The sequence below is a fragment of the Notamacropus eugenii genome, chromosome 1 (genome assembly GCF_028372415.1).
Source record: "Notamacropus eugenii isolate mMacEug1 chromosome 1, mMacEug1.pri_v2, whole genome shotgun sequence".
Lineage (NCBI taxonomy): Eukaryota > Metazoa > Chordata > Mammalia > Diprotodontia > Macropodidae > Notamacropus > Notamacropus eugenii.
In genome coordinates this window covers 65895697-65922740 of record NC_092872.1, presented here as the reverse complement: position 1 = coordinate 65922740, position 27044 = coordinate 65895697, and the positions used below count along the sequence as shown (strand labels likewise).

At 37.6% G+C, this 27044-nt stretch overlaps 2 long non-coding RNA genes across 2 annotated transcripts in view; one reads left to right on the top strand and one right to left on the bottom strand.

The window, feature by feature from the left end:
* Positions 1 to 27044, top strand: part of LOC140501311 (uncharacterized) — a 100565-nt gene that overhangs the window by 57809 nt on the left and 15712 nt on the right. The window contains exons 4-5 of the long non-coding RNA XR_011966132.1: positions 22677 to 22827; positions 23926 to 24001. This is a non-coding gene — a long non-coding RNA (uncharacterized lncRNA). The remainder of the gene's footprint in view (positions 1 to 22676; positions 22828 to 23925; positions 24002 to 27044) is intronic.
* On the bottom strand, positions 7217 to 9703 carry LOC140501310 (uncharacterized). The gene is made up of 2 exons (XR_011966131.1): positions 9315 to 9703; positions 7217 to 8452 (listed from the first exon to the last, which is right to left on the bottom strand). It is a non-coding gene; the product is annotated as an uncharacterized lncRNA (long non-coding RNA).

The following is a 27044-nucleotide window of genomic DNA, read 5'->3' as shown; positions in this document are numbered from 1 at the left end:
GTTTTTTTTTAATTTTACATTTCTCTAATCAATGATTTAGAGCATTTTTAAAATGACTATATATAGCTTTGTTTGCTCAATGAAAAACTGTCTGCTGATATCCTTTGAGCATTTATCAATTGGGGAACAACTCATATTCTTACAAATTTGACAAAGTTCTCTACATATTTTAAATATGAGATCTTTGAGGAACTATGTTTTCTCCAATCTTCTGCTTTCATTCTAATCTTGGCTACAATAGTTTTATTTGTACAAATCATTTTTAATTTAATGTAATCAAAATTATCCATTTTGTATTTCCCAATACTCTCTATCTGTTGTTTATTCATAAATTCTTCTCCTATCCATAAGTCTGATAGGTAATATGTTTCATGTTCTTCTAATTTTCCTATGATATCACTTTTTATATCTAGGTCATGTGTCCTTTTGACCTTATCTTGGTAAATGGTTTGCGATATTGATCTACATACACTTTCTGCCAGACTTTGCAGTTTTCCCAATTTTTTTTTTTTTTTTACCAAATAGCGTATTCTTATTCTTAAAGCTCAACATTTGTCAAATACAGGGTTACTATAATCATTTACTACTGTGTATTGTATGACTACTCTGTTCCATTGATCCATTTTTCCATTTCTTAGCCAGTATCAGAGTTTTAATAATTACTGCCTTGTAATATAATTTAAAATCTGATACTGCTAAACCTTCTTTCTTTATATTTTTCAGTAATTTCTTTGATATTTTTGGCCTTTTGTTCTTCCAAATGAATTTTGTTGTTATTTTTTTCTAGCTCAAAATATTTTTCTTTGGCAATTTAATTGGGATGGCTTGAATAAATAAGTTTGTTTAGGTAGAGTTGTCATTTTTATGATATTGACTCTGCCTACCCATGAACAATTAAGATTTCTCTGAATATTAAAATTCGATTATATTTGTATAAAAAGTAATTGAATTAAATTAATTAAATAAAACATAATTCTGTTTATGCAGTTACTGAGTTTATCTTGGCAGGTACTTTCAGATATTTTATATAGTTGCCAGTTATTTTAAATGGAGTATCTCTTACTAACATGTCTCCCTGGATTTTGTTGATGATATATGGAAATACTAATGATTTATGTGGGTTTATGTCATATCCTGCTACTTTGATAAAATTATTAGCTAAGTTTTTGGTAGGATCTCTAGAATTTTCCAAGTAACTGATCATATCTCCAAAAAGAGATGATTTTATTACTTCATTGCCCATTCTGATTCCTTCAATTTCTTTTTCTTCTCTTATTGTTATTGCTGGCATTTCTAATACAATGTTGAATAATATTGGTGTTATGGACATCCTTGTTTTACTCCTGATCTTATTGGCAAGGTTCTAACTTATCCCTATTATAAAAAATGCTTGCGGATGATTTTAGGTAGAGGCTTTTTATGATTTTAAGAAAAAATCCATTTATACCTATACTTTCAATTATTTTTAATAAGAATGAGTGTTGTATTTTGGCAAAAGCTTTTTCTGCATCTATTGATATAGTCATAACTTTTTGTTACTTAATTATTGATATAATCAATTATGTTAATAGTTTTCTTTGTGTTAAAACATCCCTGTATTCCTGATATAAATCCTACTTGGTCACCATGTATAATCTTTGTGATGAATTGTTGTAGTTTCCTGGATAGTATTTTATTTAGAATTTTTTCATCTATACTCATTAATGAAATTGGTTTGTAATTTTCTTTCTCTGTTTTTGCTCTTCTTGATTTAGATATCAACAGCATATTTGTTTAACATGAGGTGTTTGATGGCATTTCTTCTTTGCCTATTATTCCAAATAGTTTATTTAATTGTGGAATTAGTTTTAAATGTTTGGCAGAATTCACCTCTACAACCACCTGGTCCTGATGCTTTTTTCTTAGGAAGCTCATTTATGGCCTGTTTAATTTCTTCTCCTAATGTAGGTTTATTTCGATATTCTGTTTCTTCTTAAAGGCTCTTCATATTTTTATAAATATTCTTCCAATCAATTCCATTAAATTGTCACATTTATTGGCATATAATTGGACAAAATAATCCTAATAATTGCTTTGATTTTTATCTCCATTAGTGATACATTCATCCTTTTCATTTTTGATACTAGTAATTTTGTTTTCTTCTCCATTTTAAAAATCATATTAACCAATGGCTTATTCTATTGTTTTTTTTTTTCATAAAATGAACTTCTACTTCTGTTTATTAATTCAATGGCTTTCTTACATTCTATTTTATCAATCTCACCTTTAATTTTTAGGATTTACATTTTGAGGATTTCTGATTTGTTCTTTTTCTAGTTTTTTAACTTGTATATCCAATTCATTGGTTTTTCTTTCTCTGTTTTACTGATGTAAGCATTTACAGACATAAATTTTCCTTTGATTGCTCCTTTTGCTGTATCCCACAGCTTTTGATATGTTGTTCCATCATTATTATTCTCTTTAATAAAATTATTTATTGTTTCTTTGACATGTTCTTTAACTCACTCATTCTTTAGGATTAGGTTATTTAGTCTCCATTTATTTGTACTGCCATATTCTAGAAGGCAATATGATACAGAGGAAAGAACACTGACTGTAGAACCAGAAAACATAAGTTCAAATCCTGCCTTTGATATTTTTGACCTGTGTGACCTTGGTCAAGTCAGTTAAATTTTCTGACTTCCAGTTTCCTCTTCTTGTCAAATTATCAGATTATGGTAGTTGACCTTCCCTCAAGTCTCTTGTGGTATGTTCAGTAAATGCAATTTGTTTTTAGTTTTTTGCAATTACAAGAAAAAGATATTGTTAGAAATATTTTTGCACAGATAGGTCAATACTTTTATTAGGTCAATCTCAGTAGTACCAATACTGAGTCATTGGTTCCAGTAAATTGGATACAATTTTTTGTAAATTGGTTGTAGAAATTTTCTACTTTGTTTTTATTATGCAGGACTTGGGGCCATTCCTCCCACAAATTTTGGTTAATATTAACTTCATCTGACCAAAACCTGTCCCATGGGATGTGAAAATTCACTTAAGAGTCTTAAACTTTCCTTAGATAAAAAGCCAGAGGAAGAATCTCAACTGTCCCTTGCCTCCTGGCAACATGTAAATCTTTCTCCTCAATTAGTCTACTTGTGAATAGTCTAAATGAAGTTTAATCTGTAATGTGACTTAGTTTATTTGATAAAGTTTGTTTCCTTAGGGGAAGTATGAAATTCTTAATTATGTTCAACTTTTATGACATTGAAGAAAGTATGGGATTATGGATCATCTTTACTTTGTTTCTGTGTGTTCATCCTTTGTTTTCAAAGAAAACCATGACATCAGAGAAATGATGACATGACTTGCATTTGACTTTGTTTTGAGTGAGATAGGGCTGTGCAAGTTCATCAACCTCACTTTCTCTTCCTGAGCCTTCTGAGGACTGGAAATGGCCCAGAATGCAATGGGAGACCTTGGCCTGTTTAGGCTGGCCTTTTCAGGTACTCATTTAGAGGGAGGTAACACCCATATAGGGATGTAAATAGTTGGCCCATATTAAATAACAAGGTTTCTTTTTCCTTTCTCTTCCTGTTTATCTTTTTATGCCTCTCTTGAGTCTTGTATTTGAAAATGAAATTTTCTAATGAGCTCTGACCTTTTCATAAGGAAGGTCTGCAAATCCCTTATTTCATTGAATGTTTATCTCCTTGCCTGAAAGATTATGCTCAATTTTGCTTGGCAATTGATCCTTGCTTGTAGTCCAACCTCCTTTCCCTAATGCATTATCTTATTCCAGTTCCTCTGATCTTTTCATGTAGAATCTACAAGGTTCTGTGTGATCCTGACTAGAGTTCCTTGATATTTAAATAGCTTTTTTCTGGCTGCTGGCAGTATTTTCTCCTTGACCTGATAATTCTGGAATTTGGCAACAGTATTCCTTGATGTTTTCTATTTTGGATCTCTTTAGGGAAGTGATAGTGAATTTTTCAAAGACTATTTTGCCCTCTGCATCTAGGATCTCAGGGCAATATTCCTTGATGATTTTTGGGAAGATACTGCTTAGACTCCTGTTTTCACCATGGCTTACCAGTAGACCAATATTACCTAGATTTTCTCTCCTGGATCTGCTTTGTAGGTCAGCTGTTTTGCTAATGAGATACTTTATGTTTTCTTCCATTTTTTCATTCTTTAGATTTTGTTCAACTCATTCTTGATGCCTCATAGAGTCATTACTTTCTACTTGCTCAATTCTAATTTGGAATGAATTGTTGTCTTCAGTTAGCTTTGGTACCTCCTTTTCCATATGTCTAAGTTCCTTTTAAGAAGTAATTTTCTCCACTTAGGTTTTGTCCCTCCTTATCCATTTGGCCAATTTGACTTTTTAAGGAGTTGATTGCATTTTTAAAACTGTTGGCCATTTTTTCTCCTACCTCTCTAATTTGACTTCTAAAATCCTTCTTGACCTCTTCCGAGGATGCTTTTTGGGCTTGAGACCAGTTCATATTCCCTTGTGAGGTTTCAAATATATGTATAGTGTCAATGCTGTCCTTTTCTGAGTTCGTATTTTAATCTTCCCTGTCCCTGTAATAAAATTCTATGGTCTTTGCTTTTCTTATTTGCTTCTTGATCATGGTGATTGCTTTTTCCCTGATTTTGAAGTGGTTCTCTGCTTCTGGGACACAGGGGGCTCTGTCCCAAGTTTCTTGTTCTGGCAGCTAAGGGCCTGGCTACTGGCTTTGTATGTTGGGGCCTCTGATTCTTTCAACTGGAAGCTATATAAAGCTGAAGCTTACCTGGTGCTGAGCTGACTGGTATGTGCCAAGGCCTGAGGCCAGGTGAAGACACTCTGAGATTACCCAAGGTTACACTGAAGCTTGCAGCGTAAGGTCTGCAGAAGGGGTTATCTGGCCACTTGAGGTCTCCTGCTCCCTTAGGGCTAAGCTACAGTATGGGAAGGCTCAGCAGCTGGTGAACCCCATCTGCTCTGGTGTCTGCCCAATTCCTCTGGCTGAGTTAGGACAGGTCCATGGTCCTGGTCTTGGCACTTAGCATCTCAGGATCTTCTGCTGGTGCACTGGTATGTATCATGTCCTGCACTGGTCCCCTTGAGTCATAGCAAGAAGGACCCTTCTTGTCAATCTCCCCAGCCTTCTGAGCTACAAGATTGCTGTACCCCTTCTGCTGGCTCCACTTTTCCTGGATATTTTCTGGGGCAATATTCTCTGGATTTTTCAAGGTGAACAAGGGATGGTGAGAGCACTTACAGTGTACTCTGACATCTTGGATCCCAGCAGTTCAAGTAGGGAACTTTCAAATATTCAGTCTGTGTGCTGACAGGCCCAGAAGTAGTTTCTGCTGCCACCGGCCCTGTACTTCTCTCTTACCCATCTCTGCAAGACTCCCAATGGCCTTTTCACAATCCTCAATCTCCTTGAGTTCTTTATAGCCTCTGCCCCCCAGGATCATTCTCTCTTCCTTGATACCCTCTCCCCTCTAGGTTTTTGAGGTTCTCCTCCTACCTCTCTGACTGCTCCTACTTCCATTCCTTTACTGGATCCTCCTCTAACTATAGGTGTCCCTCAGGGTTCTGTCCTGGGCCCTCTTCTCTTCTCCCTCTACACTACTTCCTTCATTTGGTGATCTCATTAACTCCTATAGATTTAACTATCATCTCTACACTGATTCCCAAAACTTCCTGTCCTCCCCCAACCTTTCTGCTGATCTCCAGTCTTGTATCTCCAAGGGCCTTTCAGACTTCTCAATTGACATTCAGACATCTCACTAGACATATGAAACTCAAAATATCCAAAGCTGAACTCGTTATCTTTCCTACTAGACCTTCCCCATCATATACCTCCCATAAGACTGCAGAGGGCAATACCCCTCTCCCAATCCCTCAGGCTTGTGACCTAGGAGTCAGCCTGGACTCCTCACTATGTTTCACCCCCATACGCAAGCTGTTGCCAAGACCTGTCAATTGCACCTTTACACCATTTCTCCCACATATACCCAGCTCTCCTCTGATACTGTTGCCCCCCTAGTGCAGACTCTCACACCCAGGACTATAACAATAGCCTTCTGGAGGGGTGGAGGGCATTCCTATCTGCTTCAATCCATCCTGCATTCAGTCACTAAAGTGACTTTTCTAAAGCATAAGTCTGATCATATTACCCCTGCCCTACTCAGTAAACTCCAGGGGTTTCCTATTGCTGCCAGAATCCAATGCAAAATGCCTTATTGGGCATTCAAAGTCCTTCATAACCTGGCCTCCTCTGCCCTTTCCAATTTTCTCCCACCTTACTCCCCAGCAAGCGGTGACACTGACCTCCTGCCACTTCCACAAACAAGACCCTCCATGTCTCAACTCTGGGCATTCACTCTGGATGTCCCCCATACCTGAAAAGCTCTTGCTCCTCTGACTTCCCTGGCTTTCTTTAAGTCCCAGCAACAATCCCACCTTCTGCAGGAAGCCTTCCCCAACCGCTTTTAATTCCAGTGCCTTCCCTCTGTCAACTGTCTTGTACATAGATTGCTTTGTGGATATTTATTTGCATATTGTCTCCCTCATTAGATTCATTCACTGAATGAATATTTATTAAGCACATCTACATGAGGATGACTGTGCTATGTGCAGTTAGCCCACAGATGTACAGTCAGCCCCTTGGATGGTCTTTTGCCTCTTTTTGTATTCCCAGCACTTATGACAGTGACAGGCACACAGACAGCACTTAATAAAGGTAGACCACTGGACTGATTGACCTTCCAACTCAGCCCAATGTCTATTATGTGTCCCTAGGACTTAACCCCGCCCCTTTCCAGTGAGAGGCTGGTCTCTACCCCACCCCCTATTTCAGCCTCCCTATCCCTCATGTCTCCTTTTTCTCTAGCCCCACCCCCATAGAAGTCTTACACCATCCCTTTTTTCTTGGACCCACCCCCAGACCTCAGTCACCTTCTGGCTGGGGCCAAACTCTGCTGCTTTCCCCTCAGTCAGCCCTCAGACCTCAGCCTGGCTCTGGTGGGGCAGCCCCAGCCTTGGCTCCACAGTTGCTGGGTCCTGCTCCTCATCTCCTGCCTGCAGTAAACTGAGGAGTTGCTGCTTCTCTTACCTTTCATTTTTATGGCCTGAGAAGAATGCATAAGATTGCAGTAGGTAAACAAATTTTTTCTCTGTCATTGACATAGCTTTGCCTTGTTGACCTGAAAGTTTGGTTAAAAAAAGCAAACAGGCTAAATGCATATTGTTTATTCCCTTAAAGCTAGAGGCTACATGATCATGGAGCCAGAAGAACTTCTGACTGTCTGATACAAGAATGGCCAGCCTTAAATCTGTTTTAGCACAATCCCAGGATGTCTGTGTCCCTCAGATTTATGGTCCCTATATGTGTTTAACTATACCATGAGAAAGGAATTTTCTTAGTTGAATAAGTTGTAAATACAGTGAGACAAGACAATTAACAAAGTAGTGTCAGTTGGAATTTATGATTCCAGGATATCTGAATTCCCTCTATATAGCATGTGTCTTTGTGATACAAGATGAGAAAAAAAATCCCACCACTCTGGTTACAGGCATCCTGTCATAAACAGGTCTTCGAAATTGCGGACATAGAAAAGGGCATTTTTAGAGCAAAGCAAAGCAGTCTGATTGATTAGTTCAGGCTTGGGTCCTTATTAAAGTCCAAAATTTATATTAAATGATTATCATTCCCTCCTTTTGGTAAAAGGCAAGCTGTGGGCTTCAACCATAGACCAACAAAGGTATGGAAAAACCTCTGAATAACCAGTCCTGGGTATGCAAAGGGGTGCAGAAAGGGAGGGAGTTGTTCTTCCTGTAGGTCTTGTCTGGACTGTTGGGAAAGTTGTCTATGTCTGATGTCGCTTCTTCAGGCCTTTCGAAATTGGAGGGCATGGTCCACTCAGGAGCAGTGAAAGTGACAGATGGATCCAAGAGTCTATACAGAAAACCTGATAGGGGTTCCCAGAAAACATATGATTTGGTAATTGAGAGGCAACAGTACAACATAGTTAACATGGCTAAAGGCACATAGAAATAGTTCATATTCCCAGCCATAGAAGGCTAGGTTCAAACAACACAATGTAGTTTTTCTCACAGTTCACAAAATTGCATTTTTACATTAAGTCAAGTACAGATTAAAACTTAGATGGCTCACAATAGACTAGTTTTGAGAAGAGAGAGTTTCATGTCACCAATATAAACAAGAAAATTAAGCATGAACTTTACAAATAAATGCAATCATTATTTCCAATGTTAATTAACATTAAGTTTCTTGTATCGTAGTAATCCATTCTTAATGTCCATTTAAAAATCACTTTGAATCCCAGATTTCTCATGTAGTTATCTGATGTCTAGATATCCTTTCTTTGACAATAGGTTTTATTCTTGGGACAGTTCAAAAGGAAAGGAGTTCTGCTTCTCTGGTTCAGATATAGAAATTTGCAGAAAATTCTGGCAATATAAAATAGCACAATCACTTAAAATCTGTTCTCCATTTTTTTTGAAACTTCATAGAATTTCAGTTTATATTATTTGCTGTTTCTGTCTTTACCTAAATCCTGTACCTGCAATAAGAATCACTAGAAATTAAGTACATTCTGGCATTTCACATAGATAATCCATAAAACTTCAAGTTAACAAACAGAAAAATATCTTTAAGATGAAAAGGTCTTGAAAAGCACACCCCTATTTTTTTTAGGATTCTCATTTGCTCAATAGGAACTTTACAACACAGAAACTTTTACACAGAGTTTTATAAGAACTTTAGGTCAATGTATTTCTAAATCACCTTGCATACATTGAAACTATATCTTTAAATCACCATATATTTTCATAATAGCCAAGATTTGAAATGGAAAAATCTGCCATCACAGTAAATATCAAATTATCTAATTTCATCACATCCTTTAAAAAGCCTAATTCATATGCATCAAGATCCAAATTAAAATTGCTTTGACAACATTTCTACCTCACAAAGGCCTCTCAGATTTCATAATCTAAGAGAATTTTTAGAAGTGCAATCTTAGAAATACAGTTTTAACACAACAATAACTTCAGATGGTATTATTTGCATTTCCAGAAATTATTGATCTTATTACTTTTAGTAATTAAACCAATTCAAAGTTAACAATTACATTAGAGAGAGATAATAATAATGTATATAACATATACTAGTCATTATGTTAAGGATTTACAATCATTTTATCATTTTGATCCCATAACAACTATAATTATTTTTCCCTTTACAAATCATGAAATGGCCTAAGCAGAGATAAAACGCATTTTTAAAAATTGGAACAGAGAAGTGAAATACCACGAGCAGAGAGGCTGGTGTCCCAGTGGTGATGATTCTTGCAGATAGTACTTAGTGAATGTTCTCCACAGGCCTATCCATCCACCTATCCCTTCCTCCAACAGCTGCAGAATTTACTAAGCCTGAGGTGGTTTGCAGCTTCTGGGAAGGGTGGGCAAAATGTATAGGACCTAGGTGACATTTCCAAGCTTTATCTAGAAGGGTGGGCTGCAAGGTGTCCAAGAGCACGGGACTGTTAGAATCACTGCCAGTCTGTGAATTGCTGCCCCTATACTTCTCCTACATTCTCCTCTCTATAATTAGATCTGGTATGAGAAACATGTGACTGTTAAAAATCCCCATTCTGAGATACTCTCTTAACTCTGGGAGGGAGTGGGGAATGCTAAGTGATCAGGATTGGGAGGGGATATTTTAGCAAGGTGAGCTCCTGGAGCTACTCCCAAATCTTAGGAATTCTTTCCCAGTAATTCCAAATGATCAGTTTCAAAACTCTTTAAAGATTAATCTCACAACCTACAAATCTGCTAAAATAATTTTACCTAAGATGATCTAACTTTCCATTGTAATTCAGACTGGAACAACAAGAAAATGTCTTAAACTTTTGTTTGTTTCTTTCCCTAGCTGTGGCCCTTAAAAGTCTCTGTCTGCCTGCATTTTAAATCTTACAAGATAACAGATTTATTCACAGCACACATGAAACAGACAGAGACATACACTGACAGGCAAAGTGACAATTAATGACAGGACAAATACAAACAGAGCTCACAATAAACCACAGAGAGGGGGGCAATTAGAAGCTTGTTAGAAATTCCCATCACGAATTGACTTATTATTCTGAGGAAAGGGGGTTGCAAGGATTCAAGACCTGACAATAAGTGTGGATCCTGCCGCCTTTGCTCAAAGCACCCCTATGGTTGTTGGAGGGATGGGGAGCCTTGATTCCCCAAAGTTTCTGACTTTCCATAACCTTGAGATGGGTGCTACACTCAGATTTCCAATACCCTGGTTTCTTACAATAGTGACAAACACTAGGTTTACAGTCCTTTAGTATATTAAGGCTGGGGTGTGGGTTTGGGATAGGAGCCCTTTGAAGCTCCCTTTTTGCTTTAAGGTCCTCTTCAGCCTGTGTTTCTAATGTTCTGGCAAGCTGGGAGGCCAGCTCAGCTATAATCTGCAGGAAATCCTTAAGGGAAATGGGAGAGGGAAGAATCAAGGAATAGTATAGAGGCGGAGTGGAGTTTGGAGGAGAAAGAGGGGATGGGATTGTTGGGAAAGAGAGGAGAGTAGGATGAAAAGGATTAGCCAGTATCAGGGATGATGCTGAAGCAGCTTTGGGAGCCTTAAAGGAAGAGGCTCTTGCCTTTTGCTCTACCTCAGCCATGTCAGTAAGCCCAAGATGAAACATTCCCATTGCTGGCTAGATGTTTTGTTGGCCTTTGAACTTAATTTGGTTTTAAGATAAAGTAACTTTGACTGGTCCAAAAGAGCCCTATGGTGGCCAACATAATTTAGGGCTATCTTTAGTTGATTGACACTAATGCTATCAATACTTATGTTAATTTTTCCTGAGATCCATGAGTACAGGGGATCTATACAGAGGGTTTGACTGCAGACTTGATCCCTGCCCCATGAGCCTTAAAGGGAAATTTTGGACTTCCACCAAACTAGTGGGAGTCCTTTGGAAGCTGGGAATAGGAGGACTTACCTGACCCATCAAGGTTCAAGACTTCAGAAAAAAAGAATCCTGAGGTGCCTAAATCTTTGGCTTTGGCGAGGTGGGGAATTGTTCCATCCAAGTCCATCAGTTCCAATCTGAGTCATGGCGTCATAACTGTCAACCTGAAAGTTTGGTTAAAAAGGACAAACAGGATAAATGCATATTGTTTATTCCCTTAAAGCTAGAGGCTACATGATCATGGAGCCAGAAGAACTTCTGACTGTCTGATACAAGAATGACCAGGCTTAAATCTGTTTTAGAACAATCCCAGGATGTCTGTGTCCCTCAGATTTATGGTCTCTACATGTGTTTAATTATACCATGAGAAAAGAATTTTCTTGGTTGAATAAGCTGTAAATATAGTGAGACAAGACAATTAACAAAGTAGTGTCAGTTGGAATTTATGATTTCAGGTTATCTGAATTCCCTCTATATAGCATATGTCTTTGTGATACAAAATGAGAAAAAAAATCCCACCACTCTGGTTATAAACATGGTCATAAACAGGTCTTTGAAATTGCTGACAGAAAAGGGCATTTTTAGAGCAAAGCAAAGCAAAACAGTCTAATTGATTAGTTCAGGCTTGGGCCCAGAATTCTTGTCCTTTCTCAAGTTTTCTCTGAAGCCTTATCTTAGGTTTTTACCTTCATAATTTCTGCATTGTGGTAAATGTATATTTGGCAGCAGTTACACACCATATGAACTCAGAGAGGAAATATTTTTCTAATAACAATTATATTGTAGAATTCCACACTAATTTTTTTAAGAAGAATGAATCCATTCATCACCAGAATTTTAATGGAATGCATATTTTACTACACTTCGATGAGTACTTTTTATAATCTTATCTTGCTCACTTTTATGAATGGTAGGTAGAAGTTGTTTTTGTAGTACCTGGGACATTTCCTGTCATATATGAATTACCTAAAAAGACATCTCCAAGTGTACAACACTCTGTGGGTCAAAACCCATTCAAAGCTATAGCTCATGAACCCCCCAAAATATGCTTATTTTTGCCAGCCATAGGACACATTAATTAAAAACCTTAAGAATTCAACAGAGTAGTGCAATGATGTCCCTGGGGGACATTGAATGTCCTGAAACATTAGAGGTGTGAATTTCTCTGACTACATGTTTCCTATGTATATATCCAGTTGAACATAATTTTTGGTCCCCAGATTAAATAATGCTTTCTATTATGTCAAAGGAAAAAAAAAATCTTTCCATTACTATGCTTTTATTTTAATGAAAGATATATTTGATCATAGGCCTTTCTATATCTATAGAATTATGCAGAATCAGAATATCATATACCCTCTAAAGAAACAGAGTTCATCAATCAAATTCTATAGATAAATTAAGTCATGTTAGAAATGAAGCTACATTTGCTTGAATTAACTGATGGACTCATGAAGGAAAAAGATTTACATGGAGTTAGTTGAGATTCTTCCCTTGGCTACTTACCTAAGAAATATATATGCTTTTTGTTATTTTTTATTATTATTCATATGAGGTATAAGGGTAGTCAGGTGGTGCAGTGGATAGAGTGCCAGGCCTGGAGTCAGGAAGACTCATTTTCCTGAATTCAAATCTGGCCTCAGACTCTTACTAGCTATGTGACCCTGGGCTATTTGCCACAGTTCCTCATCTGTAAAATGAACTAGAGGAGGAAATGACAAACCTCTCCAGTATCTTTGCCAAGAAAACTCTAAATGGGGTCATGAAGAGTTGGACATGATTGAAAAGGACTGAACAACAATATGATATATATTTACCCTATTTACCCAGTGTTGAAATGATCCCTGACTTCTTGGTAATAACATTAGCTGATTTTTAAGTGGCAATTTAAGGTTTACCAAGTGTTTTAAATACATTATCTTATTTGAGCTTCACAAAAACATTGAAGGCTTAGTATTGCAAAAATTATTATCCCAGTTTATATAAGAAGAAACAGGTTTAGAAAAATTAGGTGACTTGCAATGGACACACAGGAAGTAGGCATAAATGCAAGCAGTGAGTTCAGGTTTTCATAATGTCAAGGATAGAATTCCACACATTAAAACGACACTGCCCCTCACAGTGGTAAAAATCCAATTTTATTATACTGATTTAAATACCATTTTTTTGAATTTGCCAGTTTTTTTTTATATTTTTGCATTGGCATTAACTAATAATGTTATTCTATGCTTCCCATTTTATGTCATACCCTTTTTATGGATTGGTGATTATAACTACATCTGTTTTGTACAAATAATTGGGTCAGTTTTTACAAAATATTTTTCATTAATATATGTTATTTTTATATGAACTATATTTCGTAATGGATCACTCTTCCTATTCCAGAGAGCTATCCTTTATAACAATAAATTTAAAAATGGGAAAAATGATAGTTCCCCAAACCAGACATTGGAAAAGTATGACATCATATGTAGTGCTTGAGACCTAGAAACTCCCACCTTTGCATAGAATATGGGAAAAAGTGCCTTCTCATATATCTTCTTTGGGGCCAGGCTTGATCACTATTTCCCAGCAATTGATTTTTTATTGCTTTTTTGTTGTCCTTTTCATTTACACTTTTATAATCTTTAGGTATGTTGTTTTCCTGGTTCTGCTCAGATGGGTCTTCTTTCTCTTTTCTCATCAGTATTTGTTATTTTATTATTTGATAGATTTCACTCATGGTTGCATTTGGTTCTGGCATTCTTTTTTAAGGCAGTTTGTTAAAACAGCCAATTTGATTTCTATTTTAATATTGTTTTATTTAGATATTTATTTCTTGGTTTGTCAACTTGGGTATGTTATATTTCTCTATGTATTTATTTTGCTGTCTTTTGAACATAAAATTGTTTATAAAAACTTCAAACAACTGTCTTGATTTCTTCATCGTTTGTAGTTGTTTTTCCGCTTTTGTTTTTAAAAATTGGTCATTTGGACTTTCTCTGCTTTGTTTATCAATTTTCATTCTTTTAAAAAAGTGTTTATTAATTCGGTTGATTTTCTGCTTTCAATTATGTTGATTTCTCTATTTTAAATTGAGCAACATTTTCATTTTTTCAGTCATTTTGTGCTCATTACTTTGCTGATTTTGTATTTCATAACCTCAGACCCAGCCCATTAATTTTCTTATTTTCATTTCTTACTAAAAGTTTAATGGGGGAAAGGAGACTGGCCAGTTGTAGCGCACGGTCCCTAAAGCACGTACCGATATATTGCCTGCCTGATCACAGTCCAAGGGACCAAGTGGAAACTTTTTGTTCCTTGGTACTTGAACTCCCTTTTGGCTACTTATACTATTTTTTTTTCTTTGACTTGGAAGTCATAGATTCCCTTAGATTCTAAGATTTCTGTGTAGTTTTCATTTGTAATTTCTTCAGACATAATATCCAGTTCTTTTTTTTCATCTTAGTCTTCAGATAGCCCAATAATTCTTCTCTCTCTTTGACCTGTTTTCCAGGGTGGTTGTTTTTGAGTCATCAAGTCAACAAGCATTTATTAAGCACTTACTGTGTTATGTGCTAGACACTTTCCTAAGCACAGAGAAAGACAATCTCTTTCTTTAAGGAATTTATACTCTAAAGAAGGAAGACAATTCATCAAAGGGAGCTGAAAAGTGTATGTGAGGGTGAGGGGTGGGGAAGGTTGCCATGACAGAGTATACTGGTAAAGTTTAGAGAATGAAGGATGGCTAGTCTAGGCCCCTCCTAAAATGGAGGTTCTGAGAGGAACTCACCAATTGTAAAAGGCTATAGGGGTGATAGGAGAGGGCAGCTGATGCAGAGTGTGTGTATGTGTGTGGATGTATGTGTATATATACATATATACACATACATACACTCACACACACAAACCATATCAGCTGCCTTCTCCTTTCACTCCTGTAGCTTCCTTTTACCATATGTGTGTGTGTGTATGTGTGTATGTGTGTGTGTGTGTGTATGTGTATGTGTAGACTCAGGTGGCTCACCAGGTAGAGAGTTGGGCCTGGAGGCAGAAAGACCTGAGTTCAAATTTGGCTTCAGAGACTTACTAGCTGTGTGACTTCTGGGAAAATCATTTAATCTCTGTTTGCCTTAATCCAATGGAGAAGGAAATGGCAAACATCTCCAGTTATCTTTTCCAAGAAAACTCCATGGACAATATAGTTCATGGGGTTACGAAGTATTGAACACAACTGAATAATAACAACATTTGTATATACATATATGTGTGTATATGTATATACATATACATACACATGGTATATGTGTGTATATATACATATATGTACTATATATGTATATATATAATTTCAAAGGTTGTGCTAAAAATCAGATATATATAATATGTATTCATTCTTCGTTGCCGAAGCAGACCGTGCCATCAGAGAAATAATGACGTGACTTGCATTTGATTTTGCTTTGAGTGAAGGAGGGCTGTGCAGATCACCAGCCTCACTTCTCCTCCAGAGCCATCTGAATCCAGTGACCAGATATTCATCAGGATAATGGGAAATGACCCAGGATGAGGCAATTGGGGTCAAGTGACTTGCCCAAGGTCACACAGCTAGTGAGAGTCAAGTGTCTGAGGTGAGATTTGAACTCAGATGCTCCTGACCCCTGCACTGGTGCTCTGTCCACTGCACCACCTAGCTGCCCAGATATATAATAGTTCCCTCTCAAAAGAGGAAATCAAGTTAGTCCAGTATGGCTTGTCATTAATGAGCTCATATTAGTAATTACCTTTTGGTTTCATTGATTCATTTATTAAACACTAGCTATACTCCAAATTATTTAATCACCAAATATACCAATTATATTTATTAAGCACTGTGCTAGGTATGGGTATACAAAACAACCTCAAGAACAAATGACAATAACAAGGAGCAGTCCCTACCCTCAGAATTTACATTCTATTGGAAGGGGGTGGGACAGCACCATATATACAAAATAGTATTGTTTTGTTGAGTCATTTTTCAGTCATGTCTGACTCTTCATGACCCCATTGGGGGTTTTCTTGGCAATGCTACTGGAAAGGTTTGCCATTTCCTTTTCCAACATATTTTTCAGATGAGGAAACTGAGGTAAATAGTGAAGTGGCTTGCCTAGGGTCACACAGCTAGTAAGTGTCTGAAGCCAGATTTGATCTCACAAAGAGTAGTCTTCCTGACTCTAGGCTGCCAGGCACTCTATCCATTGTACCACCTAGCTGCCCCCATACTAAATAAATACAGAGTAATCTTTCCTAAGTGCATATAAACTGCCCCCTTAATAATTCATTTTAGAATTTTACTAGGAATCAGAATTTATGTGACTGCTCTCTCATTTGCAGAATTCATCTTTGTCCTTTTTTTTGAAAACAGAGACCATCTGGCCAGGTGACTTGACTTTATTTAGGGCGTCTAAGTCTACTCTTACCGTCTCCTTACTAACTTTGGGTTTCAATCACCTAGCAAACAGTTTTGTTCTATAAGGGTTCATAATCTGAGAATCATTTGAACCCACAGATCCAGAGTTGCAAAGGTCCTTAGAGTTCATCGAGCTCTTTTTTTACACATGGGAAAACTAAGTCCCAAAGAGGTTAAGTTTGTCCAATCACAAAGGTCACACCAACATTAGAATTCTCCTTGGAGGACAAAATAAAGGCAGCAGAAAATAGTTTAGCTTTTACTTAGTCATCTTTTGTCATCTTCCAGTCCACACTAAGCAGATGTCCCTCCCTTGAACTTCCTGATTCTTTCAACACAGTTAGAAAATGGAAGTCTATTTTTATTTTCCTTATAATTTTTTCATGCAAAAACTGAATACAGCACCGCCCCCTCCCCCAGGCTATAAAGGACTATATGAGTGTGACCTATAATCCAGTCTTCCAGAAACTGCCCTATAGGATCTTTCTACTCTTTAGCTCTCATTAGTCATCTGCTTTCTGTTCTGCATTCAATGCATTGAACATTTATTAAATGTGCCAGGCACTGGTAATGAAAAAGAAAGATAGATAGCCCCTGTCCTCAAGAAGTTTACAATTTGATCTATGTCTTCTAGATAGGGACTGGATTTTCACTGATACAGGAAACTTTGGGATGAGGAAACTACTTTCACCTATGCAAGACAGCATCTTCTCTGCAAGTTGGAGACAGGCAGGGGTGAAGAATCAGTGGCCTCAAGGCTACATGTGGCCCTCTAGGTCCTCAAGTGTGGCCCTGTGACTGAATCCAGACTTTACAGTTAATAAAAGGATTTGTCTAAGGATTTCTTCTATAAAACTTGGACTCAGTCAAAAGGCCGTACTCAAGGCCACATGTGACTTCAAGGCTGTGGGTTCCCTACCCCTGGTTTTAGGGAACTGCCCAAAATACTGAGAAGCTAAAGGACTTGGATCAAGATCTTACAGTGAGATTTGAACTCATCAGACCAACTCAACATCTGCTGTGCCATACTGCCTCACTTGATGCTTATGACTCTTCCTAGGACCTTTCTCCTTCTTTCTCTTGATTCAGGTCTCAGAGGCCGGTCTCCCTTCAAGACTTACCCCTTTCTTTATACCATTGGTACATGGATTAGGGCCATGCCTTCACTTAGCTCTTCTTGGAATCTTGGAGTCTTTCTCTGTAGTTTGGTGATGTTTTTTGTTATTGGGCTTTCCAACAACCTGACATTGGAGAATTTATCCATTACCATCATGTAAATCTGAATGTGTCCATGACTTCCATTCTCTTTAGAGAGATAAGTGACAGGGGCAGTTCCTTGCAGAGGCAAGTGGAACAACCCCCTCACACCACATATTGAGTACATGGCAAGGAGGTGCACAGATAAACATGACAACCTTCTCATAGGGAAGCTGCCCTGTGTGCCAGCCAGACTGCGGGTGATGTGTCTCTCATGTGTGCCTTGATCTGTCCTTAATAACTAGTAACCTACCTGGATTGTAAACTCAAAACTGGCATGATCCTAACCCATTCCCTTTTCTACTTTAACCTATCAGAATTAGCTTCTTTTTCTACAATGTCTTTAAAAAGTCAAGTGCAGCTTGAGTTCAGTGCCCAGTCCATGCAATGCATATGTCTTGTATGCAATAATAAATTCCTTTTACCATACCTTTCCTGGTTTCTTTAGGGTAAAGCCCTAACAAAAAAACTTTCCTTTCTATTTTCCAAGTTTCTGCAGGTTTCTGGCATTTTCTTATGCTTCTTTGAACTGGGTTAAGGAGATTATAACTGATGCTCTTATTATTTTTCCTTTTATACTGCATTATCAGAGCCTTACTGGGATGTTTGCGAAGGTTCTGGGATCCTCTAGGTCCTAACATACCATTATTACCCCATAATCCCCTTCTATATACATGTTCCTCATATACAGTGTATGGACTACAGAAAGGTTAAAGATGAAGTCTAAACAGAAACCAACAGATTTGACAGTTGATGCCCTTGGTGGAGATGAAAGCCAGATTTCACAACACTGGGGACATGGTTGATTGATGGCGAGAAAGCAGAGGCCACAAATTTAGACCAATCTTTCCAGAAGTTAAACATTGAAGGGTTGGAGAATAGAAAAAAGGAGAGGTTGAGATAGAGGCAGAGGGCAGGAGGGAGGAAGGGAGGGAGAGAGACAGAGAGAGAGAGAGAAAGAGAGAATGAGAATATAACAAGAGGAGCTTCATTTACTTGGGGGAAGGTTTTGTTAGTTTGTTTATTTGTTTTGGGTTTTGAACACAACTTGTACTGGGTCATGAAGCCAGGAAAGTGCCCACCCTGGACATAACCATCTAAAAGAAAAACAGATGGGCTATATAAAAGACCAAAGGATTGTTTTCCCCCAGGTAGCCAAGAGGACATTGATAAAGTTACGATAAGTGTTCAAAGTTTGAAAATGTGGGAGTTTGGGGATCACTAGAATAAAATGGACCAGAATGATTTAAAGTCAGGCAAAAGTCCTACAAACTCTGTATCTAAATGTGTTTGAACTCAGGATTTAAAAAGATCTTAACAAGGGAGAATGGTGAGCCTAATTGAACTATGTGTATTTTAATAGGAAAAAATTATGAAGGCTTATACTTGCATTCAAGAATCAATCTCAAAGGTACTAGATGGGGGTGGGGCATGGCTAGGTATCAGTCCATTCACATTAAACAGATCTGGGGGAGTTACTGAACTGTAAAGTTTAATATGATTCATCATTGTGATAGGTAGCCAGGAAAGCTAACTTGATCTTAGGGTGCTTTAAAAAAAGGCATAGTGTTGAGATTAAGGCAATGATCGTTCTAGTCAGATCACACTGAAATGTTAAATGCAGGCCTGAGTGGTGGTACATTTGAGGAAGAATATTGATAAAGACAGATAGCTAGCACAGTAAATAGAGACCTGGATTTGGGTTCAGGAAAATCTGAGTTTGAATACTTTCTAGCTGTGACTCTAATGAATGACCCCGGACAAATCAATTAATTTCTCTGAATGTCAGTTTTTTATTCTATAAAATGGCACTTATTTCACAGGGTTTTTTAAATGATCAAATTTGTGTACGTGTTTACGCACTCCCATAGGCATGCATGAACTTTGGAAACCTTTAAAATGTTTTGTAAATGCTAGTTATTATTATAAACTGGAAAGCAACCAGAATGGTAAAGAGTTCCAAGTTTGTGCCATATGAGCAACTAGGTGGTTCAGTAGCTGGAGTGCTAGACCTGGTGTTAAGATTTGAGTTCATGGAGAGGATTCTGGGAAGATGAAGGAGTAGGTCAGAAAATTTCAAACTCTCAAGATTTTCCTCCAGAAAATAGATAAGATAGCACCTCTGGGTGAACACAGAGCCGTGAGAACAAAAAAGATTAGGGGCAGAACAGGGATCCTCCTGGGACAATCAGAGAAGACCTGAAGAAAAATCCCAGGACCAGATTTTGTCCCTGTGAAGAGTAAACACCTCCAGGCTAGGTTCCCTTTAACAAGCTGCAAACTGCTTAAAGAACAAACTGCAAGTCTTGGGGTTAGCTGGATTGAGAGGATGCCTCACAGCAGCCACAGGAACTTTTACCCACCCCCCAGGTCCCTAGTGAGGGTAGTTGGGTATCTGATCTGGGGTAGATCTGACAAGAAACACCGGACCCAGCTGTGCTGCAGAGAGCTGCAGGGGTGAGGAGGAACCAGCACAGGCCCTATGAGTGCAGAAGCAGTGGGGCAGAAAGCCTCTGGCTACAGGCACTTAGAAGAAGTTGGAGGTCTTGGTCTGAGTTTGAGGTCAGAGGGGAGACCTGAAGTAGATCAGAGGCCAGAGGCACTAGCCCCATACCCCAGAATTCAGGGTAATTATAACAGCTAAATTATTACCCCCAAAAATGCACAGACAAAGGAGAAAGAAACCAACCACAGAGAGCTACTATGGGAATAGAGAAGACTGGGGATCATCTTCAGAGGAAGATACTGAAACAAAGAAACCCTCTTCTATCCTATAGAATAATGTCAAATGGTTACCTGCCCCAAAAGAATTCATTGAAGAACCTAAGAAAAACTTTAAAAGTCAAATGAGAGACTGAGTAAAAATTAAAAAGGAAAATAAGAATAATACAAGAAAAATAAGATTATGACAGAAAGTCAACCAATTAGAAAAGGAGATCTAGAATCTTAAGGAAGAAAGTGACTATTTGAAAATCAGAATTGGGCAAGAGGAAGCCAGTGGAGTTATAAGAGATGAAGAAATTAAAAAAATATATATGAAGAAGGAAAAAATGGAAGTCTTTCATAAGAAAAACAATGGATCTAGAGAACAGATCAAGAAGAGAAAGCATAAGAATAACTGGATTACCTGAGAGTTCTGATCAAATAAGGAATCTTGCTTGATACAATAATACAAGAAATAATTAAGGAAAATTGTCTGGAAGCCCTAGAACAAGAGGAGAAAGTAGAAATAGAAAAATCCACTGATCACCACTTGAAAAAAGATCCTACATGGAAAACACACAGGAATATTATAGTTAAATTCTCAAATCCTCGTATCAAGGACAAAATATTATGAACACCAAGAAAAAACAATTTACATATGATGGTACCCCAATTAGAATTACACAAGACTTAACATTGGCAACTCTGAAAGATCGCAGATCTTGGAACGCTGTACATCTAAGAGCAAAAGACCTGGGCCTCTGGCCAAATACATCATACTCAACAAAGCTAAGTATAATTCTGAATTAAAAAAATGGAAATTTGATCAATTGTTAGACTTTCAGGACTCTGTTAAAAAAAAAAATAAACCACCATGCTCAACCGAAGATTTGACATTCAAGAGCCAAGAGAAATATAAATGTTTCTCATATGGAAAAGGCTGCCTTTATTTGACTTGGAGAGAGATGACTGTGTATAGGCTTGAGAAAGAGCCAACAGATATGTGGAAGATGCATGTTGGGGGTAGAGGGGTGATCATTGTATCGTGCTTCCAGAACAAACAAGAAATAATGAAATCAAGGCACATATAGAGAGATTAATTTTGGTGAGCAGGATTACCCTAATCACTGGGAGAGGAGGAAGAAGAGAAAAAGAGGATAGAAGACACAATTTTTGAGGAAGAATGATAAGAGATCACATAGTGATAATCTCAAAATTCTTAGTATAATAAGAACTGATGTCATCTGCTGAGTAAGAAGGAGCTAGCTATGAGGTTGGGAGCTTGAGAAAAGTAGAGAAGATTTTGAGTAACTATAACAACAGCAACAGCTAGCATTTATATAGACCTTTAAGGTTTTCAAAGTGCTTTACAAATATTCTCATTTTATCCCTAGGATGTAGGTGCTATTTTTATCCCCATTTTACAGCTAATCAAACTAAGACAGACAGAGGTTAAATGATTTGCCCACGTATAGTAAGTATCTGAGGCTGGATTTGAACTCAGGTCTTTCTGACTACAGAACCAGTGCCCCATTCACTGTGCTACCTAGCTGCCAGTATTCTACCACTATGTAGTATGTGGGAATTCCCACTGTGGGAGTGTGATATCAAATCAATAAGAGGTGGAAAGAAAGATTTCTCCGCATTAGTGAGGGCCTAGTTTAGGTATGATAACAAATTCATAATGGACCTATTTAGCATAGTTTAATGACTTCCTTGGGTAGCATTCTGCTATATGGGAGTAGAAGTAGAAAAGGCAGTTTATGGTGATTATCCAAGACTGAACCTTGGGCTGCTGGGAAAAAGAGGAAAGAGATAAAGGTTTTAGGGATCAAGAGCAGTGTACCTACCATTGAGATATCTGACTATAAGGTCAAGACTTGAAGGAGAGAAGTCAAACCAGAGGTGAGGGCCTTGAAGAATGGAGCAGGTTCAAAGGATAGGTCACAACCACCTATTATTGAGTCTGAAACATCATTCACTCTTTCTCTTTTGATTAAATTCTTTGTAGTTTTTAGGGCTAAAACTTACAGATTATCTTGTCCAACCCTGTTATTTTATGGATGAGGAAGCTGAGGCCCACAGAGGTTCAATAATTTACTCAAAGTCAAACAGGTAGTAAGTAGCAGAATCTGAATTCAAACACAGATCCTTGATCTCTAAATCCAGGTCTGTTTATGTGACACTGTGCTATCTTATAATGCTAGTTCATATTTGTATATAGTGCTTTACAATTTGCAAGGTGTTTTCTTCTAACAGTCTTGTCAAAGTAGCAAAAAATGGTAATATTCTCATTTCACAGATAAGAAAACTGGAGCTAAAAGAGGTTCAGTGATCTACCTTGTGATGCTGTGTGTAAAATGAGGGGATTGGTCCAGGTGACCACTAAAGTTCCTTCCGTTCCATGTCCTTACCGCTAGTCTCTGAAAAAAACTGGCTTCATTTTCATCAAGGTGAGTCTGTATTAACTACTTACCCATATCTAGTTGCCCAATATCAGTATCCTCAAACTTAAAGGATTACTCTTCTCCCAGACTCGTTAGTTGAATCTAACTTGTACTCTTCTCACACTTTTTTGCATATATTTGACACTTTGTCAACAAGCCTTTATTGAGCATCTAAGATGAGCCAGGCTGCCTGCTAAGAGCTGGCGATACAAAGAAGGCAAACCACAATTTCTGCTCTCAAAGAGCTTCCAGTCAAATTGAGGAGACAGCAGGCAAACAACCACATACAATCAAGATATGTATAGGACAAACTGGAGATAATTATCAGAGAGAAGGCAATAGCATTAAGGGAAATCTGGAGAGGTTTCTTGCAAAAGGTTAGATTTTTGGTGGGACTTAAAAGAAGCCAGTGAAACTAAGAGATATAAATTAGGGGGAAGAGTATTCCAGGCATGGTGTAGCAAATTTCAGGAATACCTATTTTTTGAGTGAATGAATGAATGAATTAGAGAAAGGGAGAAGTAACTGACATAAGTAGAATGGAATCTTTAGGATAATGTAATATCACGTGCTGAACACTGACCTTTGCATCAGAAGACTTGGGTTGGAGTTCCACTTGTGTGGCCGTGGCCAAACCATGTCATCTCTCTGAGTCTACATTTCCTTGCCAATAAAGTGGGAATAACAATACTTAGACTACTTTTCTCATAGGTTTTTTTTTTTATGAGTATGGCACTTTGAAATAATAAAATGCTGTATTCATATGAATCTGGTTTTTTCTCCTTCTTGACATCCCATAATGTCTCTAATGCTTTTAAATTTAGAACAGATATACAAAGAAAGGAAGGGAGAAAATAGGAACAGGGAAATAGGAAAAACTTCTGTGTCTTCATAGTGTTCCTTTGGGATATATGAAGAACCAAGTCAATGACACCACGTCAAGAGAGCTCAGTGAAACTTTAAAATAATCACTTCCTTCCCTAATGTTGTTTTTAGATGAAAGAGATGGGAAGCAACCTTGGGATTACATTCCAGAAACGCCTTTTTCCAGATGCATTGCTTCTAAAAGCTACAAACATTTCTCTTTTGTGCAACTTTCCCCAGGTGACTCTGCCTCTGAACTTCAGGCAAAGACTGCAGGTTGCTTTGGCTGCTCTCACCCACCTACTGCAGATTATTGGTAGGTGCTGTTATAAGCCATGTCATTGGTGGGTGAGACTATGAGGAATTTAGTATGACTTCCATGTTTACCAAATTCAGTAGTAGCTGTACTATATGATCCAGAGAGCTACAAAAATTAATAGGATGTGGTCACTGATCTGGTGAACTTTATAGTTTATAGAGGAAATAGAGTAAGATATGTACATAAAGCGTATATATATTATATATTATATATATAAATGTAAATAACGTATGTACACAAAGAGTTAAACAAAACATGACAAAGTAAGCGTATGAGAGTACAAAAATGCGAGTCAGAGTAGGGAACTATCTGAAGGCATCAAAATACAATCACAGCGAAGGCAGGGAATGCCTCATTTTGGTCTTTGTATACCCATCGAGTATATAGCATAATGCCTTGCACAAAATTTATCCTTATTAAATGTTTGTCGAATTGAATTAAGTTGAATCCATCAGGGAAGTAGCATTCGAACTAAATCTTAAAATATAGATTGCATTGAGCACAAATTTTCCTTTCAACAGCTTCTCTACATTACTGCAAGTTATGCCATGTGATGCCAGGAAGAAATCTAAGCCCCCTACCTATGTAGCAAACTATCAAATATCTTCCCCCCAATGCATATGCACACACACACACACACACACACACACACACACACACACACACACACCTTCCACAAGTTTTCTCTTTTCCAGACTAAACATCTTCATTTCCTTTCATTAATATCTATATCTCTTTATCTCCAGTTATCTCACCATTCTGATAATCTCTCTTCTACACATAATCCAGAATGCCAATGTCCTTCTTAACGGAAAGGGAGTTGTCAGATCATAGAATCACAGATTTAAAGACTTCAAAGATCACTTAATTATACAGATGATGAAACACAGGCCAAGGGATAAAGTGATTTGCTCAGGATCATACAGCTAAAAAGCATTGATCCCAGGCCTTCCTGACTGTAAGTCCAATATTCTGTTCACTGAAATGTGCTAACATGATCCCCATACTTACAACAGTGTTATTGAATGAATTTCAGAAAATGGGACAGATTAACCTTCCTTTTGCTAAAATGTGACAATCAGAGCTAATCATGGTAATCCAGATGTAGTTTGATGAGGGAAAAGCAATTATGTTTTTCTTTATGCAAAATAATGTCACATTAGCTTTTTGTGTGTACCACATCCCTCTGTTGGTTCATATTGAGCTACTAGTACTTTCAAATTCACTCTTCTTTTTTCACATAAACACTTATTCACTGATGTAGCCTCCATCTTATACCTGTTTTTTGAAGAAAAGATTTTTATTCTGAATATAGACAAACACTCACACACATACTACATAGAGTGCATTTTCACATACATGGCAGAACAAAAGAAAAAATTTTATATGAAACCATGAATCTGAATTTCTTTTTTTTTAAATTTATTTTTAACACAGTTTATAACAGGTAAAGTAATTCAAACTTTTGGTCAGGTGATACTTCTTTTTAAAGCATTTACAATATGGACCATAAAAGAATTTTTTTTTAAACATTAACCAACTGAGACACAAATAATGTTTATGTTGCTAACTTCACAAGCCCTTGACCTAATTGTCTCCACAGTATTACTAAGAATTAAAGGACCCTAACTTATTGTTGTTGGTCTAAAGTCCTATGCGTAATAGCTTAATTTTAGACAACCTCGGATGTTCCTCTACCAATAATCTATAATTTAACAGATCTGATATTAAGTTTACAAATCTTTTGACTATAGGAAATTGTCACCAAGAGTATGGACATTGCAGGGGTACAGTATCTCCCCAACTTTATGTCAATTCCAGGCAGGATTACATTATTCACTTGCATTCAGTCAGGCTTAAAGTCCGCCAGGTCTCAGTAGGGAAATTGAGTCAGGAGAGTCCCACCTCAGCCCATGCTGAACAGCCACTCTCCCACCCTTCCCTTGAGATCACCTTATGCAGTTCATACCAGCATCTCATTAGTTTACTGGCATCATAGATTGGAGGCTCAGATCACCTTTCTTGCTACCAGTACCTGGAGTTAGACTCAGAAGAACAGTCACTTAATAGTCCCATAGCATCTAAAAATGGCAAGTTCCAATAACCAGGTTTCAAATATGATTATAATTTCACTTTGGCTAAGGAACATCTTTTGAGGCAAGTCTTAAATGACTTACATGCCTTTCTATACCTGTTCTAGTTCCTAATTAAATAGCAACCATAAAATCAAATTTACCATTAAAACCTTAACTTTTCCATCAATGCCAAATTTTACCCGAGGTTACCTTCCTCTAGGAAATTTAGGCTAAAATTCTTTTCTCAATGGCATACAGATGCCATTGATTTATTCTCTGAATTTCTTGATTGTATGATAAACAAGAAGGCCCACTAGACATTTTCTCTGATTCCCAAAACCTCTCAAACCTCTCCAAAATAGAAATTGTACAGCAAGATCAAGCAGCTTCAGGTACTTCCATGGTCGAGCATATCCAGAATCAAAAGAGGATTAAAAAAAATAAAATAAAACCCTGGAACTAATGCTCCCTGACCCTGAACTCACTTCCCACACTATCAGTATTGAGGCTGTATTTGTAGATCCAAAGATACAACACATGCTTATATCAAAACCCACCCATATCTTTTCCAGAGTTGTGTATATCCTAGATCTAGGCTGTTTGCTCAGACCTTGACAGCCAGCATAGTGACAGCCCTGCAGGAGCAAAAGTCTACCAGGGCTGCAACCTGGAAGCACCAGTGCTGAAAAGCTCTGAACTGGCAGTGATGGAGAAAAACAGACTCTGAACTGCTGGTTCCAGGGAAAGGAGGCTTGAAATGCTGGTGCTAGACCAGAGAGTTAAGGAATAGAAGGAGTGAGACAAGTTATCAGAACAGGATACTGTATGTGGGGAGAAGCGTGCCACAATCCACCAAGCCTGAGTGGGGGAGAAGCACAGGATCTAGCTGGGGCCAATTCTGATCACTCAAGAGTCAGTGCCAGAATCCTACACTGATGATCCATGAATTGTCCAGTGTGGGCTGA